The sequence below is a fragment of the Vicugna pacos genome, chromosome 3 (genome assembly GCF_048564905.1).
Source record: "Vicugna pacos chromosome 3, VicPac4, whole genome shotgun sequence".
Lineage (NCBI taxonomy): Eukaryota > Metazoa > Chordata > Mammalia > Artiodactyla > Camelidae > Vicugna > Vicugna pacos.
The window spans coordinates 7,368,138-7,384,246 of record NC_132989.1 but is presented as its reverse complement, the minus strand read 5'-3'; the positions used below and the strand labels follow the sequence as shown (position 1 = coordinate 7,384,246).

The 16,109-nt window shown below is 44.1% G+C and overlaps 1 long non-coding RNA gene across 1 annotated transcript; it reads left to right on the top strand.

Annotated features, from left to right (window-relative positions):
* The first annotated feature begins 473 nt into the window (after positions 1-473).
* Positions 474-14,636, top strand: LOC140689345 (uncharacterized). Its single transcript, XR_012064277.1, has 3 exons — positions 474-748; positions 6,708-6,874; positions 14,531-14,636. It is a non-coding gene; the product is annotated as an uncharacterized lncRNA (long non-coding RNA).
* The last annotated feature ends 1,473 nt before the right edge of the window (positions 14,637-16,109 follow it).

The window sequence follows — 16,109 nt, the reverse complement described above, 5'->3', positions numbered from 1 at the left end:
AAAAAAAATGACAAATGAACGTATTTACAAAATAGACACAGACTCACAGACATAGAAAACAAATATATGGTTACCAAGAGGGAAAGGTGGGGAGAGGGATAAAGTAGGAATTTGGGATTAACAGATGCAAGTAAAAAAAAAAATTTAATGATGAGTATAGTGTCACAGTCTATTTGGCATCACTTTTTCTTTCTAGTTGGATGCAACGCAGTGGTACATCTTACAACTGATGGCCTCTTAGGTTACAAGGAATGCAGCATATCATATCACAAGAAGACGGGGCAGGGCAGCGCCAGAGTTGGCAAGTTCAGGAGCTCAGCTACGTCATTAAGGATGTGGGTTCTTTTCATCTTGCCACACTGCCATCCTTCGTCTATTGGCCTGTTCTTTTAGGGGGCTCCCCTCCTGGCCCCAAGATGGCAGCCCCAGCTCCACATACCCCATGTGGGTGACAATGTCCAGAGGTGGAAAAGGACTGCCTCTTCTGTATCTTGATCTGGTCAGCAAGGATTCCTAGCAGACTTCTCTTCGTTTTTTCATCTGTAATTGTGCCTCACGTTTCTGATCATTGTCGATGGGAATGGGACTACCATTGGTCTGGGACATTTATGACCTGCCTCTGGGCCTCTGGAAGGACTCCACTCCCCTGAAAGACGGGATCCCCTGAACAAGACTGTGGTCCTGACAGCGAGGGAAGAGACACAGGAGTGACTGTTGTTTTGTCAACCAGAAGAGTCTGCCACACTCGGTAAGTTGTTTATCTTTTCTTTATCTCAGTATCTTCATGTGTAAAATGGTGATAATAAAAACTACCGCAAAGGATGGTTTGGAGGATGAAATAACACATGTAACATACTTAGAATAGTGCCTAATGGATGGTAAGGAAGCAAAAGTTTAGCATTGGTTGGTGCTGTTCTTATTCTGGTTGTTATTATAATTATAAGGCAACTTTCAATCTAGGGAAGTCCCAACCTGCCATTGAAGAAAAGGAAAATCTGGACCTGAATTACCTCAGATATTAGGACAGGTATTTGTCACTCAGCAAGCTTTTGTTTGTTTTTGTTTTTGTTTTGTTGAGAAAGTCATCTGGACTAGGTGTTGTTTATAATCTAGATAGACTTAAAAACAACCCTTGAGGTGTGTATGTTCTGGTTGTAAAGGCAAGATGTACACTTGGAAGACAAGCGGAGAGTCTTTGGCCTCTCAGCCTTTGCACATACTCTTCCTTCTGACTGCAACACAATTTATCATTATCTCTCCCCAGCCTCAGCCTGGGAAACTCCCACTCATCGCTGCTATGTCATCTCAATTTCTTCTCTGTCCCCAGACTTTAGGTACTCTGTCTGTGCTGAATGCTTTCATAATCTCTATCGTGATAGCAATATTACAGTGCAATTTCCAGTGCATAATGCAAAGTAACTGTACAGTGTGTACTTGTTCAATAAAGGAGGAAATGAATATGTTTCACTTAGAACTCTTAGTTGTAACAGAAAAATCTAATCTAACGTGACTTAATCATAAACAAACAGCCCTCATAACTGGAAAGCCCAGAGGTGGGGCTGACTTCAGGTATGGCTTGATCCAGGAGCTCAAATGATGGCATTCATATTCAGTTTGTTTTCATTTCTCAGCTCTGCCTCTCCTAGTTTTGGCTTTATTTTCAGGCTTTCCATGGCGTTCCTTGGCATCTCCAGATTCTCATCTTTCCAATTTGATCCCAGTGGCAAAAACATGTTCCTCTTTCCTACTAATTCTGTCAAATGTCTCACTGATTCTGATTGAGTCACATGTTCATTCCTGAAAGAGTCATTATGTCCGGAGGTGGAGTTGGGGTGGAGATTTCCTCTCCTGGGACGTATGGTCTGAGAGTGAGAAAGGTAGCAATTCCTAAGGGGAAGTTCGGGCTACTGTATTAAAAGGGGTTAGTGGATGTGGATGCTGGACCACAGAACAAGAGATGATTACTATAAAATGAACAAATGGGTGAATGAATAAACTGTACAAGACCAAGTAATAAAATCTGATATTGAGAAGAAAGCACTATAGAATTTGTGGCTGGGCAGAATAGTGCCCCCCGCCTCCCAAAGATGCCCACGTTCTAATCCCTGGAATATGTGAATGTATTACCTACCCTACATAAAGAAGAATTTAAGTTGTGGATGGAATAAGATTGCTAATCATCTGACCTTAAAATAAGGAGATTATCTTGGATTATCTGGATATGCCAATGTAATCACAAGGGTTCTTAAAAGAAGACAGAGGCAGAAGAGGATGTCAGAGTGATGTGATGTGTAAAGGACTCACTGCTGCTGGCTTGGAGATGGAGAAAGGGGTTCATGAGCCAAGGAGCACAGGCATCCTCTAGAGGCTAGAAAAGGCAAGGAAATAGATTCTCTTTTAGAGCCTCCAGGAAGGAACGTAGCTCTGCTGACATCTTGATTTTAGCCCAGAGAAACACTTTTTGGACTTCTGACCTACAGAACTGTAGGATAATAAATGTATGTTGTTTCAAGCCACATTGTTTGTGATAGTTGTAACAGCAATAGAAAGTTAATAGAGTTCAAACAAAATAAAAGGTATTCCAAAGAGAATAAGTGAATGAATGGTACAGCATCATTTAATGAAATCAAGGTAGAGAGAAAAGTGCCACTGAGTTCAAAGAGCTCTTTGCTGAGGTCGACAAGAAGGGTCCTTGGGGAAGACAGGATTGTAGTTGTCATGCTTTATAAGCTCAACAAAAGGAGAGAGACTTCTGGCTGAGAAGAAGTGGGATGTTCAGAGGCAGGAATGACTTGGTGTATTGGGAACATCACTGAAATTGCAGGTTATGGAGGGGAGAAGGGTATGAAATGGGGTTGGGTGGGTGAGAAAGGGGCCACTGACAGAGGTTCTACAAATCTGGGGTAAGGTATTCCTCTTTGTGCCACTTAGCCAAGAGAAGGCAGTGTAGGATTTTGAGCAGAAACCTTTGATGGTGAAAACAGTGGTGCTCAGGATGGGTTAGGGACAGTGGAGGCTGGAGCTGGGCCAGGCTGGCTGTGTGCAAATGGAGATGGGCAGCCTGTCTCCAGGAGCAATGGCTGGAACTCAGCAATTAAGTGGAAATGATGGAGGAAGCAGGGAACACTGGAAGGCAGGGATCTTAACGTGGGACTCTCCTCTGTTTATGACTTGAGGTAGTCAAAGATACCCCTAACATTAGATGCAAAATTTAGGGTGTTTGGGAGTCTCCCAGGGAGAGGGTCCCTATCCTTTCCTGGATTCTTGAAGGACTCTGTGACTCTTGAAAGCTAAAAGTCACTGATGTGTGTTAAATTTTTATTGAAGAGTAAACTACGTACAGGAAAGTGCACATATTATGAGTGGACAGCTCACCGAATTTGCACAATCTGAATATCCCTAAGTAACCAGCACTCAGATAAAAAACCAGAACACGAAGCTGCCTCTCAAGCCCTTCCTTTCACACCCCCTGCTCCCCTGCCAGCCGCAGTACCACGACCTTGACCTCCAACTCTGCTGAAGTGTGAGGCTGGAGCTGCGTGAGGCCAGCACCATAAAAGCTGAGCCACCATTTCTCGTAGCAAGTATAGGCTAGAAAATCACATACTGTGGCTTTCCTCCAGTGGTTTTAAGGTAGAATTGGATGAGAGAACCTCTTGTGTGCTTTACAAATTCCGCATGTGGCTCAGGGCAAAACTCCTCCCAGCAGACCCCCCTCCCCGGGTCTCTGACCATCTGTCTTGCCGTCAAGGCCACGCTCTCCCCCAGGGCCTAAAATCTCTGTGTTTCACTCCTTTGGCTGCATTAGTCAGCATAATCTTGGGGGCTGGGCCTTGGGAAGAACAAAATCTAATTTGGGCATTTCATTTTATGAGTTGATCATTATTTGGTTTCCTCTCCAGTTCAGAATCAAGGGCCAAGAACACAGGCTCTTAAGTACATAGTTACCGTGGTGTGTTTTTATGTTGCAGCGAGGGGCTGAAACGTGTTGGAGGGTAAGAGGATTAGACAGGGAACGGCGTCTGGTAAATATTAATAGGAAGTCACCCTGCGCGGGTGATATAGGACATTCCAGCAGACCTGCGGCTGGAGGAGACACAGATGGGACACAGTGGGGTTCAGGACCTGTCTATTTGTCTTTTCAAACAATAGTCAAATGAATGATGGTAACCAGATTTCAGATTCTGCTTCTAAGCACATAAAAGTAAGGAACCCAAGCAAAAAGAAATGAGGTGAAGTTTTTTGTGGCCTCACCAAGAATAATGGATACTGTCAGGGAAGAAAAAACCCAACAAAGAAAATTAAATTTCCTCAGAGAAACAGGGAGGGCAGGAGGAGGAGGGGAGGGACAACCCTGCCTTCCTTGGCGCAGGTCCAGCGAGCCAGCCCTTGGCGCGGCCACAGCAGGGACACGGGCAGGTCGGTCACAGCCCATCGCAGCCGATGAGCAGGGGCTGCCCTGATTCTTGAGTTCTGCTGGGATTTTGTGGTGTTGATTTGTATTGGGCTCAACATCGGCTGGGCTTTTACACTCTTTCTGTTTCAGAGTGTCATCAGGATGGCATGTGTTCTCCTGGGCTGGCCCCAGCCCCGGGAAAGACTGGGGAGGTGCTGGGGTTTGTTTGTGTCACTCTTACCCTGATTCTCTCCCTTCCCAGTCCTCTTCTCCCTGCATTTGCTCTCTGCTGCTCCTCACACCCAGCTCTCTCTCTTCCTCCAACCTGAATTGGCCCTCCACACCAGGGAATTCCAGCCCTTTCTGGGGCCTTGGCTGGTTTTTTAATGTAAAAAAGCTGTCACGTGTGGAGATGGTACTTTAAGTGTCCCCTCTACTTGTTTTTTGTTTTGTTTTATTTGAGAAAAAAATGCATGGACGAAGCTAATAAGATTTCAGAAACTCTCTTTAAGGTGTTAATTCGTTCTTAAATATAATAGGAAATAAAATATATTTATTGGAACATAAGATAAATAACATAAAAAAGGTGCTTTAACAAAATAAAAAATAAAGGTGCCCCGAATACTTCCATTTAAATGTGGCAGAGAGAACAGCTCTATTAATCTGGGTTTCCTCCCCAACCCAGCTAAAATGACATCAGTTAACTGAAGATGGTAAAACCCGAAAAGACAAAGAAAACGAGAGAGGTCAACAGGATGGAGGAGGGACGGTAAAAGTGATAAGGGTCTTCTCAAAGAGTAAGGGAAACTGAAACCAAGGGGCCTAGAATGTGTGGGGATGGGGAGCTGTGAAGAGCAGTTAACTCACCCCCAGAATGTCTAGAGATTCAGGAATTGGAAGCACTGGGGTCCTCTGCAAGCCAGTGGGCAGGGGGTCCGGACACAGGATGAGTTTAAAATCTGATTAAGGAGCAATTAGACCTCCCAGTCCCCCTCTCCCAGCCTGAGCAGCTGGGCAACTCTCCATTCCTCATCCCAGCTGGAGACAGAACATGTCTTCTCTGGAGAGGTTGAACTGGAGAGATTCTGGGCTTGGGACAATGGATGATGTGCTCCACTGAAAATGGGTATTAAGTGAAGGTCTTCACTGAATATGGAGGGCCCAGCTTCCTTCCTCCACTCAGCTCCCAGAATGCAGTGGTCAGCCTCACACCTCTCCATAGGTAGGTTGCATGGTTGCTTTCAGGGGGACTGGACCAACACAAACAAGACACAATCCTATAGCCACCAGATTCTTCCTGGGCAGTGCTCCCCTTGTAAGTGAACAGTCAAAGCCTTTGTCTTGGTCTGTTTGGGCTGATTTAACACAATGCCACGATATGGGTAGTTTATAAACTATTAAAATTTATTTCTTACAGTTCAGGAGGCTGGGAAGTCCAAAATTAAGGAGCTAGCACAGTCGGTTGAGGGCCCTCTTCTGGGTTCATAGCTGTGTCCTCACATGATGGAAGGGGACAGGGACTTGTGTGGGGTCACTTTATAAAAGCATTAATCTTATTCAGAGAGTTGCACCCTTATGACCTAAGCTGCTCCCCAAAGCCCCACCTCCTAATACCATCACATCAGGCATTAGCATTTCAGCAAATGACTTTTGCTGGGGCACAGACATTCAGACTGTAGCAGCCTCCTTTCAGTATAGCTGGATACTGAGGATAGGTTCTAACCGGAAACAGACACCAAAATAAATTAACGGGGAGAACAAAACATGGAGGAAACAAAGACAATGCAGTGATTAAAAAGAAAAGTTCGAATAATTATTAGTATTATCTTCAGAGAACTAAGAAATTATATCTATGAGACAAGAATAGGATGCTGTAAAAAGTACTGAATTTTTCACAGTTAAAAATACGGTAACAGGAGTGGAAGTTTCAGTGAAAGGCAAAGCCCGTCCTCTTCATGGACCTTTGCTTTGATCAGGTCCTGTGGCCCAGGCAAGACTATTACAAAGTAGTTTGAGATGGGTGCATTTCCTAAACTCTGGGTGATTCCATGTTTCTTATGGTCACCTGTCACCCTAGGAAGAAGGAGTGAGATTGCCAATGTTGCCTGGGATTGGTAGTTGGAGATCTGCTCAACACATGTGTCTGCCTAACCAAGGGAGGACTGCTATGCAAATCTCAACAACCAGGTAATTGGAGTCCTGGCAGCCAAGTGGGTGCCCAGTATCCATGTGCAGAAGCTCTGGTTTAAAGCTGGAACAGAACATACGGCTTAGGCTCAAGGCTAATAAGGCCTCTTCTTTGCATCCTCAGTCTGGATCGTGGGACCCACGTGCTCAGGCATGCCTGCAGGGAGTGGGAGACATGCAGCAGAGCTGAGTCCATCTGCCCAGCCAGCAGTGTGGACGAGGACTGCAAGCTGGCCGTGACCATCCAGCCGGGATGGACCAGCAGATCCAGCAGGAGTAACACTGCTCATGGTAAATTGTCAACGGCTGATCAGTGGGATTAGCCTCCCCTCCTACCATGCGGAGTGGATAGGAGGACGGAAGTAGGTCCTCACAGAAGGAGAAGGGGAAAGGAGTCCCTGCAGGACTGAACAGGGTGTCTGGTCCTTGGTGTCTGCTCAGTGAGTGCTGATAAACGAGAAGCAGCAAATGCTCAGAAGCTAATGAAAAACACAAGGCGAACAGGAGGGGCACCTGGAGTCATCTCCCTTGTCCATCTGTGGCCTTTCTGAGTCCAGGGCATAGCTCATCTGAGATTATATAGTTAAAATGTTTCCCTAAGTAGCTAACATACAAGGAAGTCTGTGGCCATGGAGTATAATTATCTGTCATCACTTCGGTTGGGTGTTGGCTAGAAATTTTGGATCAATTGGTAATCGTCATTGAAGTTGAATATAAACAAATGATATGATCTGGATGTCCTTAAACTGCATCCCACTAAAATTACCTCATTAAACTTGGGCCTTCCGAGGGATGACTGAAAAAAAGAAAAATAAATCTCTATAAAGCTTCCATGTACACTTGACTAACAGTTGGGCCATATCCAAAAGTCATGTACCAGATGTGGAGTCCCTCAGCCCACCTTTCTGATCAATAAATCACCCTAGCAGCCAGCCCACACCCACACATGGATTTGGGATGACAAGTGGCACAATTGGAACAACTTGGATGTCCCCAGAATCAATGGCAGGAGGGAGGAGGGACACCGAGGTGAGAGAATTGAGTGTACAGAAGAGTGCATAGACAAGAAACGCCCAGGGGATGGTGGTTTCCCCAACCTGCTGATGAGTTTATCTGCTCATTAATCACTCTGACTCGCCATCAAAAGGAAGCATTTGATGCTGATCCCAGAGAAACTGCCTTCTTAGGGAAAGAAGGTTATTGACAAGAATTTAGGAGTGCTTAGGGGATATTCCAAAAATCTGTAAATAACCAACAAGTGTGCCCCTTGGGTACTTAAGAGAAATAGTGTTGGGGTGGGCCCATTCCATTCAGGCCTCTGCTAAGAAGCCAGCATTTTAAGCATTGAGTAGACCAGCTGTCTCTGCTTCAGAATATAACCCTCTTAGCCCACCCAGTCAACAAACTTCTCCCAGCAATCTTGATCTTTCTGAGTGGTCACGCCCACCTCACACTTGTGTGGGTGGGGCAGGGGCAGGCTCTGGTGCTTTGGATAAAGGAGGCCCTTAGAATCTATCCCTTACCTTGGCCATACTAGGTGCAGAGCCCCACATTCGCCAATAGAATCCTCCCCCCATCTCTGTAGGCAGTCCTCCTCTTCTGGGGTAGCTGGGCTTCTACTGTGTGGCAGAGGACCTGGGGCATGGCCACGGTCAGCTCCAAGTGCATCATAACCAAGCCTAGCAACCTTGGGAGAAAAACAATCTCTGCACCCCCAGAAGACTTAGAACTCCAGAAAAGACTCTCACTGCTCTGTCTTGGGTCCCTTGCCCTGTCTTTGAACCAGTCTCTCCAGCCAGGGTCATGGGGATGGGCCGTATACCAGTCCTTTCAGAGGGACGGGCATGGAGCTGGATTGGCAGTCCCTCCAGACTCACAAGGGAAACCTCACGAAGTGGCGGCAATGCCATGAATGGAGGTGTGTGCATGGGGAGGATGTTATCCCACGAACCAGAGGAAACAGTGGTTAGATAATGCAGAGGAGCAGTTGTCTGCTACCCTGGGGAATTCTGAAAAAAACGAGCAACAAAGTTTGGAGTGAAAAGTAGCAGAGCTTGGAGCAATTCTGAAGTAGACGACAACACTTAAAAGATTTCTTTAGGGTGCTGGAGGCTTTAGGTGTGGGGGGAGGGGAAGCTGGTGAGGCACTGGCCAGCCCCTGACACTACTGGGAAAGTGACTTCGAGAGCCAGCGACGCCTCTTCCTACGTGGTCAGCTGGCTGTGCTGGCTGAAGGGAGCGTGATCCTGACCCTAGGTGGCCTCCTGGTTTAAACTTACTTTCTCTAACTTAAATATCAAAGATGTCAGGGCCTCTTTCTCACTGTCTTGGGAGGTGTCTTTCCCATAGCTGGTGGTCATTGAGCTGTCAGGAACCCTGCCAGTTTAGCTAAAGGAAATTTAGCACTTTTGTTTAAACCCTGGAGAAATTCACTGCATCCAGAAAGGCAGTTTTGCATCAAGGTACGGTGACCTCTGGCGGAACACCATGGTTGGGGAGAGAGGTATTGAATATTTAGAAACACAGGAGTGACCACGGGAACCACAGGGAAGATTGGGTCAGCTAAAAGGAAATTTCTTGATTTCCTAGGAAGGGGAAATAAATGAAAGTGGCTCTGTCCCCTGACATATCTCTTAGGTAATTTTTTGGTGTGACAGTACATATCAAAACCATAAATTTGTTTGCCAGGGGTGGTTACTGAGGCTGAATGTGAAAGGGTAATTGGAGTATTGTGATAAGAAGGATTTGTGGGTGGAGAGGGTGTAGCTTAAGTGGTAGATCGCATGCCTAGCATGCATGAGATCCTGGGTTCAATCCCCAGTCCCTCCTCTAAATATAAAATAAATAAATAAACAAACCAACCAACCTGATTACCTCCCAACCTCCCCAGAAAGGATTCTGAAGCAGTATCTGGGCTCAGCCAGAAACAGTCTTATAACAGATACAGTGAAGCATTCCAGTGTCATAAAAATGGAGGATGGTGGTATGCCTCTGGTACATCTGTCTTCTTTAAGAATGCAAGAATCTCATTTCCAAGAATTTATCCCCAGAAACAGTTACAATGGAAGAAAAAAATGCCGTATGCCACAGAACTGTTCTCCTTGGTCTCATTTACTATGGCAGCAATTTGTTTTACAGAAAGGTAATGGTCACTGGTCAGAATTAAATTGTTGACCATGAAGAAACCACGGAGAAACACAGGAAAGTGTGGGACATACTAATGTTGAGGAATAAAGGAAACATTTATGTACATGAAATGATTGCAAATAGGTAAAAAAAAAAACCCACAATACCCACATATCTGTGTGTATGTAAGGGCCGTTTCTTTCACGATCATTAGTACATGGAACCCAGTTCCTATCATATAGCAGGTGCAGAGTGAACACCTGTTGATGGTTTTATTGCTAGCTTTATGTAGTAATAAAATAGTTCCCCAAAGAAGGAATTAAAAATTAACACAAGAAATCCAAATGGCCAAAAATTAATGTGTATGCAGAAATAACAGTTTGTTCTGACTTCTCTAGTCATCTTGGCATCACACTTAGACTCATTCTAGGACTTCACTGAGCAACTCCAAAGACGTCTGTTAAATTCCTCCAGGTGGTCACACTGACCAGGAAAGACCTAAATACGCTTCCTTGGCTCCCAGATGCTCGGGCTTGGACTTCTGAAATTCTGAAAGCACCCTTGTTTATCATCCTCCCAGAGATCGTTTTTCTTTGATTTCATGTAGTCAGAGAGATCAGTAACTACAAGAATGGCTTCTGTAGCATCTCCAAGGCCAGTTGAAAGCTTTTGATGGAATTCACAGTTTAGATCTGAAGGCTATGGATATGGTTACTGGAGTGCCTGGCAGATTGAGGCCAGGTGTCAAACAGACCTCAGAGGTTGACAAAACCTCTGCTCACTGGAATGAACTCTAAATATGTGGACAAGCAATTGATTACTGTGTAACTTCACCAACTCCAAAAACTCTCCTAGTATTCCCTAATTCCATCAAACAATAATTATTCTTCTCTGAACTACACAAAGCACTCATGACCCTCAACTAGGAAATTAAAGTTTACTTTCAATTTCCTTGGGCAAGGCAAAGGCAAGGGTAAATTAACAGTCTGTGGCATGTCTGGAACTAGAAAAGCACTGACAATGTGATGGGAAGTTACAATGTAGGCAAATCATCAAAAGACAACCCAGTATTTAGCTGATGGTAATCTCAGGAGATACACCTGGAGGCCAGAAGCTGCTGGATGAACAGGCAATATCTCCGGGAGCAAAGAAAAAAGAGAGGGGAGACAGTTATTGCCTGAATTTAGACCAAGAAAAAAATCCACGGTTTATCTGTCTCTACCAATCTAATATACTAGACAACGTAGCGTCTGTCCATTTCACTGGATCCCAAATAGTCTACTCACTGTCACATGTAACTTATTCATTATACAGTAATACTTTTCTGTTTCTCTTTGCTACTCACCTAAATATCTCCTCTTCCTAGCCCTTTCTTTTTAATAACGTAATTTTTTTTATTATAACAATAATCTTTGCATGGATCTATTGTACAAATTTTGTTGACTTCCTACTATGAGCAAGCACTATGTGAGTATGAAGGATACACAGTGAGCAATAAAAAGCAGTCGGGGACATAGGAAAACTCATTACAATGTGGTGTTATGATACAAGGGTGCATTGCGTGCTCTCAAAGCACCGAGGAGGAGGCCTAACTTTGGTTGGCAAAGACTTTCTGGAGGAGTTGACAGATAGGCTGGTTCTGAAGATAAAATGGCTTGGGTGGTGGAGAAGCATCCTGTGTCACCTATAATGCTTCTTCTCGGATAAAGGAACTGTTAATAGCTGTGTGTGTTTTTTTTTTCCTATACACACAGATGGATAAGTAGGTAGATATATAGATTAGATATATAGATATGATAATAATAATTATGTAGACATACATAGGTTTATAGAACTGTGATCATAACCTCTGTGTATCTCTCAATGCTGTCTTTTCCATGCTTCTAAATATGTATTGAAATCCTGGATTTTGATAGATGAATAATATATTGAATAGATGTTTCATAATGTATTTGATCAAGAGAATGATCAAATACATTATGACTGTCAGTTTTCGTTTTCAAGCCACAAAAACGAACCTTGGCCAAATTAAGTGGAAGAGGAATTTACTGGAATAATATTCATTAGTCATAGAATCTATGTAAGGGCTGGGAAAAACAGGCTAAGAAAAAGGGCAGGAATCAAGACAGTCTCAGCTGCGGGAACCCTGTTTAGGGTCCCGCAGAAGCAATGTCCATAGCATGTCTGCATTTCCTTAGGTTTCAACAATCTAGGAAGGAGCGTCTTGCTGGTGAAGCCTAGGGAATATGCGCCACCTTATCTACGAGGGAACAGACTCTTAAAGCGAAAAGTGGGGCCCTGACTCCCATCAAGCCTCAGCCAATAGGGCCTCTCCCCAAACAGGAAAGGTACTAGGATGTGGCTAGCAGCAAGACCACAGGAATATCCGCTGCCTCCTTATTGTTAGATATTCACTGTTAGTTGTTTCCTTTTCCTTTGTATTATAAAACAGTTGAACGTTCTTCTGCATAATTGTTGAGCACCTCTCTGATGATCTCCTTAAGATACATTCCCTAGAAATGGAAGTTCTGGTGGAAAGAGTAGGAACATTTTTTAAGTCTCCTGATACATGTTGCCAAATTACTTTTCGGAAAAGTTGCATCAATTCAAACTCTCTCTTGGGAGTGTGCGTGAGTGTGCCTGCTTTCTGTGCCCCGCCCTGGGTGTTGCTGTTTTGGCAAATCCTCATGTCCACTCCTCGCTATTTTGTGCTCACATGTGTGCCTTGTACCTCATTTAAATTACGCTTTGAAGTCAGAACACCTAGCGGCAAAGCGAACAGTTCAGTAAATAAGTTGTTTATTTTCTTGAGTTTATTTGAGATAATTACCTTTATTGATTTTCTTCCCTGTGAATTTGATTAATTCAAGGGCTGCTTCTTTTAATATGCTGCAGAGAAGCTGTTTCTTTTTCCATTCTGGAAGGGGAGTGTTTACAAATCAGTAAGTGCGTCTGAAATGACAGAGGATTGAATTCTGCAGGTGGGGTTCTGAGCTGAGGGCTCACCCTCCTTTAGTGTGTGGCTCTTGCTGATGCTGCCCTTTCTCCCAGACCTCCTGGCAGCAGAGGCAGGACACATCTCCAGAAATAAGTCCTTTCAGAAAACCGTAGCAATGATGCAAGTCCAGTACCCCCAAATTGGGATGAATCTGAAATCCAGAGAGGTGATGACGTATTTCATGACTCTTCTCTCAACTTAGAAGAACATCTTTTTAGCAAGAAATTGAAAGGCATGAAGAATGTTAGGACCTGGGCTTCCATCAGGAGAATGAGAGTAGGGTCCTGGAAGGAGCACTTGACAAGGAGTCTGGGCCCCAGAATGACAGTCCTGCTTTGCCGTCTACCAGCTATATGGCCTTGGAAAAGACACTTCACCTCTCTGGATTTCATCAGGTTGTGGGTCAAAGGATCTTAAGGGAACTCTCCCTTCCAATAGCCAAAGATTCTGAGGTTCCTTACTTTGGATTTTTCAACATTATCTTGACCTCAAATGGCCGTGGTAAGCAAATCGCATCTTTCACTTTGCTGTCAGGTAGAAAATAACTGGATGAATAAACACGTGTCTTTTCTCCTCACCCTTGGGCTCAGAAGCCTCTCTGAGGCCCCCAAGTCCTAGCCAAAAGTTAGGCATAAAACAAAGTACTTCCAGAGAGAGCCACTTTTTTCCCCTCTCTCTTTGCATAATTTGATTCTAATGTTCTGCCCTTGTCAAGTTCTTTCCTACTTGTAGACATTTATGCATTGGGTTATAACTGTATTATTTTATTGTTGGTCATTACCCATGGGTGAGCCACCTTTTTAAATGGGCTTATGTGGCTTATTAAGTATTCCACTCACGAGGACTAGAGATAAGTCTAGACTAGAGATTTTGGATCATTGGCATGAACAACCATCACTGCTATCTGTGCTTGGCAGGCTGCCAGGTTGGTGCCAAGCTCTGATTGGTTGGATGCTCTCATGGCCATGTGGCCTCGGGTCCGGGGGATGGTGCACATTCATGGGACAGTGGGCAGGAGTAACCCCTCTGTAAGGGGATATTGAGCTCATTGAAAAGTTTTTATAGCACGGAATTGTTTTCAATTTTCTCTAAGTAAATACCTGGCAAGGCTCAGAATTGGATCAGCTCCAATTCTGCAGATAAAATGCCCCCAAACACATTTCCCCTGGAGAAAGACTGAAAATGTATGCACATTTATATTTGTCTATTTAAGCAAATCTCATTAACTTGAATGATGCAGGAAAATATACAGTGATGGAGTGGTTCATATTCTCATGGCAGTCTGGAAGGGACTTCATTATGGCCCAGCAGGAGGTTAGCATTTACTGAGGCTGTTTCTACATCAGACATTTACAAATATAAGACCCTAGTCCAGGGATAGCAAATAGTTGGTACTTTTGCCTCAACTTGCCCTCCCAAACCCAGAGCAGATATCACTAATGGAAGATGGCATTCTTTCCTGCTGAGATGACCAGTCAGACATCTGAAAAATAACCTAATTGCTCTCCCTGCCCCAAGGTGTCAGCCAGCTTGTCCCAGATGGGAAGCCACCTCTCTTGGAGAAGAAAGGAGATCCTGTTCTTTCTTGGATATGATTGATGGAATAAAGTCAAGTGTTTCTAAGCTCATAAGCCAATGTACTAGGATGTTAAATTGATTTTCATTGTATTCACAGAGACTTAACTAAGTCCCCCGAGTTGAGGGAAGTGAGTGATAAGAACCCATATCTTCTGGGAAAAAAGGTACTAGACACTAGCTTCATCCATGGAGAGTTACTGAGAGTCAGCAAAAAATAGTCTGTCCTATTTGTTTCTTACCTCCAGCCTATGTAAGGGGAAGACCAGAAATCGGAGAAGATGCGATTAACAGAATGGGTGTCTTAGGAGAGCACTTTGGATTCCCCGACCACCACTACTACTTCCAGGTAAATAAGAGAACTCCAGAATGAATACCCAAAGGCACTGAGGCTGCATCACCTTGCCTAGAAGACTCTGAAGGCTGGAGGCTGGCTGGAGATGCCTGTGATAGTGGAGCCAGGAGGGAGGAGCAATGGGAGCAACAATCCTGTGTTGTTTGTTGGACAGGATGAATGTGTATCCCACAGGCTGAGTAGGCAGGTGGAGGGTAGCCAGGATTCAGCTATTCAGAAAGGGCCCCCATGCCCCAGAGGGCTGCCTGCCCACTCCTTTTATCCAGGGGTCGATTCAAAGGTTATAACTTAAGAAATGCCTTCTCTGACCACCTAGGCTATACACTGACCCCTCCGGTCAACCCTTATTACACCACCTTTTTTTTTTTTCCTTCGTAGCACTCTGGTACCTGTCCAAATTTTGCAGGGTTTGGGGCGGGGTAGAGGGAGTTGTTAAGGGTGGAGAAGTGAAATTTGGGGGAAGGAACCTCAAAGAGGCCACTATTTAAAGAGTTAAAAAATTCCATGAGAGCAGGAACCATCTTCATCTTATTCACCACTATTCCCAGAGCTCAGAACAGAACCTGGCACATAGTAGCTGCTCAATAAAAATATATAGAATAGTAAGTCTCTGCCATCCAAGAACCCTGAGAGATCAGTGGACATCTGCTGGTTCTGTGAAATGTAATTTCTCATCTATGGTCGGCTTGTCAACGTCTGAGTTAGAAGGGTTTAGTGGGAGAGGACAGCAGGAATTCTAGACTGGAATAAAACTTGTGTTCTCTCTGAGTTTCTATTTTTCCTATGCTTCAGTGCCTGGATAATTGAGAAGCAACTCTTCAGCGAAGTTCCTTCCTTCTATCCTGGGTTCTCCAAATCTGCAAAATCTGCAGCCCCCTCAAAAACTCGCATGGGCTCTCAGTCATGTTTGACTGACTTGCTTTGCAGTGATGAGCTCTCCTCAGCCTTGAGATGCCTCCAGGCTTCTGGGAACGTTGAGTACCCGCCCAGATGTTTGGAGACAATCTAGAACCATGGAAATATACAAAAAGCCATGCATTTGCTAGTATTGCTCTCAGCTTTGTATACATCCTCCTGAGGAATGTGAAATTAAAACCATTTTCCTTAAGTAAGTGTGTGTCCTGAGTGATAGGAGCCCCAAATGAACATATTTATGAGAAGAACAAGGGAAAACTAGGGTGTTTTTTAAAAGTCATTAGTTTTCTATACTTCTGACTAGAATCACACAAGAAATCTCTAACAACCTCAGTCATACAGTGATGAAGTCAGCCTTTCCTTTCTATAAGATCTTTATCATTTTTTTGAAAGATAGAAATAAAATCCCTTCCCTCTGAATAGCACTTTTCAGTTTATAAGCATTTCTACCTTGGTTATATCATTTGATTGAAAACAAGGTAAACCATCTGATAAATTTTAAGTCCTTCATAAAGCTGAAGAATCTTCTGGGTGTTCAATAAATTAACGAATGCCTG